Genomic DNA, 2,717 nt, shown 5'->3' with positions numbered 1-2,717 from the left:
TTTTCTCTAGTTGCGGCGAGCAGGCGCTATTCTTGGTTGTGGTGTGCAGGCTTCTCATTGTGGTGGCTTCTCTTGTTGTGGAGCACAGGCTCTAGGCGTGCGTGCTTCAGTAGTTGTGGCACCTGGGCTCAGTAGTTGTGGTTTGTGGGCTCTAGAGTGCAGGCTCAGTAGCTGTGGTGCACAGGCTTACTTGTTCTGCAGCATGTGGGATCTTCCCAGACCAGGGCTTGAACCCGTGTCCCCTGCATTGGCAGGCAGATTCTTAAACACTGTGCCACCAGGGAAGCCCCTCCATAGCATTTTCGGCATGGAGCGTCACAAAAGGTGAGATGCTGGGAAGCTTGCCCTGGCATGCCGCCTGAGAGCCCTTAAAAACTCCTTAGGGAGGCCCCTTGGAAAAGATGGGAAGCAGGCTGAATACCAGTGTCCAATCAAGACAGGGTAAGAAAGAAAGCTGAATCCTCATTCTCCATAGTGGAGAGACAATGGACAACACTAAAACTGAAAATTCGCGAACAACATGTCACTTAAAATCATGGGGTAATTGTGGGGAAATAAAAAAAAGAAAGAAAGAAAAGAGAAGAAGGCTAAAAGGAGTGCCTCTGAGTATGATGTCCATTTAGGTTTTTTGTTTTGTAGAATTCTTGGTAGAAACTTTGTAGAATTATTTGCTTCTTAAATCTATGTTCTTCTATAATTTTAATAAAGATTTTAAAAATAAATAAATAAAGGAGCTACTTTTACTTAGACACTTAATTGTAACAAAATCATATACAGTGAAGATAAACCCTTTCTAGTTTTTCTTCTGGTAAAATAGACATAACTGAAAATGTACCATTTTCACCATTTTTAAGTGGCATTAAGTATATTCACATTGAGTTTCTTTGTTTTTTATTTATTTATTTTTGGCTGCGTTGGGTCTTCGTTGCTGTATGCAGGCTTTCTCTAGTTGCAGCGAGCAAGGGCTACTCTTCATTGCAGTGCACAGGCTTCTCATTGCGGTGGCTTCTCTTGTTGCAGAGCTCGGGCTCTAGGTGCACGGGCTTGGGTAGTTGTGGCGCACGGGTTTAGTTGCTCTGCGGCACGTGGGATCTTCCCAGACCAGGGCTCGAACCCATGTCCCCTGCATTGGTAGGTGAATTCTTAACCACTGTGCCACCAGGGAAGCCCGAAGTATATTCACATTGTTGTATCATCCACCTCCAGCACTTTTTCATTATCCCAAACTGAAATTCCATACCCATGAAACAAAACTCCCCACTACTCCTTGCCTGCCCCCACCCCTGGTAACCACCATTCAACTTTCTGTCTCTATGAATTTGAGTATGCTAGGTACCTCATGTAAATGGAATCCTACAGTATTTGTCCTTTTGTTAGAACACTCCCTTTTCAAAATGAGTGAACTACTGGTTAAAGATGGCTGTTTAACCCACATTTTTATCTCCATGCCTTCCCAATACCCCACTAAGATAATAGTAAAGGAGGTAGAAGGTGCAGCAAGAGATGGGAAACAACCAAGAGATAAGACATTTCAACAGATTTATTAAGGATGTAAAGTAAAGGGTGAACACGAAGAACAGATATTGTATGATTCCACTCATGTGAGATATCTAGAGTAGTCAAATTCATAGAGATAGAAAGTAGAATGGTAGTTGCCAGGGGCTGTGGGGAGAGGGCAATGAGAAGGTATTGTTTAATAGGTACAGAGTTTCAGTTTAAAGAACTGAAAAAGTTCTGCAGGTAGATAATAGTGATGGTTACAAACAATGTGAACGTAGTTAATGCCACTGAATTGTACTTAAAAATGGTGAAAATGGAAGTAAGTCAGACAGAGAAAGACAAATATGATATCACATATGTAAACTCTAAAAAAATGATACAAATGAACTTATTACAAAACAGAAATAGACTCACAGACAGAAAACAAACTTATGGTTACCAAAGGAGAAAGGTAGGGGGAGGAATAAATTAGGAATTTGGGATTAACATATACACACTACTATACATAAAATAGGTAAACAACAAGGACCTACTGTATAGCTCAGGGAACTATATTCAATATATTGTAATAACCCATAATGGAAAAGAATCTGAAAAAGCATACATATATATATATATATATATATATATATATATATATATATATATAGACTTCCCTGGCGGTCCAGTGGTTAAGACTCCGTGCTCCCAATTCAGGGAGCACAGGTTTGATCCGTGGTGGGGGAACTAAGATCCCGCATGCCGCACAGTGCGGGATAAATATATAGAGATAGGTAGATAGATAGCGATATATAGATAGATATAGATATATAAAACTGAATCACTTTGTTGTACACCTAAAACACTGTAAATCAACTATACTTCAATTTTTTTTTTATTTCCACAAGCCTTCAAATAATTGAAGCAACAGTCGTGCTTTTCCCTCCCCACGTGAATCCTTAGTAAAAGGCAAAAGATTCACTCGATTATGAAGGGAAGCATGAGTATAGATTATACTTCAATTTTTTTTTTTTTTTGCGGTACGCGGGCCTCTCACCGTTGTAGCCTCTCCCATCACGGAGTGCAGGCTCAGTGGCCATGGCTCACGCGCCCAGCCGCTCCGCGTCATGCGGGATCCTCCCGGACTGGGGCACGAACCTGCGTCCCCTGCATCGGCAGGCGGACTCTCAATCACTGCGCCACCAGGGAAGCCCTATACTTCAATTTTTTTAAAAAAG

At 41.4% G+C, this 2,717-nt stretch overlaps 1 non-coding gene across 1 annotated transcript; it reads right to left on the bottom strand.

Moving 5' to 3' along the window:
- Positions 1-2,371: 2,371 nt before the first annotated feature.
- Positions 2,372-2,485, bottom strand: LOC132510534 (U5 spliceosomal RNA). Its single transcript, XR_009537340.1, has one exon. It is a non-coding gene; the product is annotated as a U5 spliceosomal RNA (small nuclear RNA).
- Positions 2,486-2,717: the final 232 nt, after the last annotated feature.

The sequence above is a fragment of the Lagenorhynchus albirostris genome, chromosome 19 (genome assembly GCF_949774975.1).
Source record: "Lagenorhynchus albirostris chromosome 19, mLagAlb1.1, whole genome shotgun sequence".
Classification (NCBI taxonomy): Eukaryota; Metazoa; Chordata; class Mammalia; order Artiodactyla; family Delphinidae; genus Lagenorhynchus; species Lagenorhynchus albirostris.
This window is presented reverse-complemented; position numbering and strand designations above follow the sequence as displayed.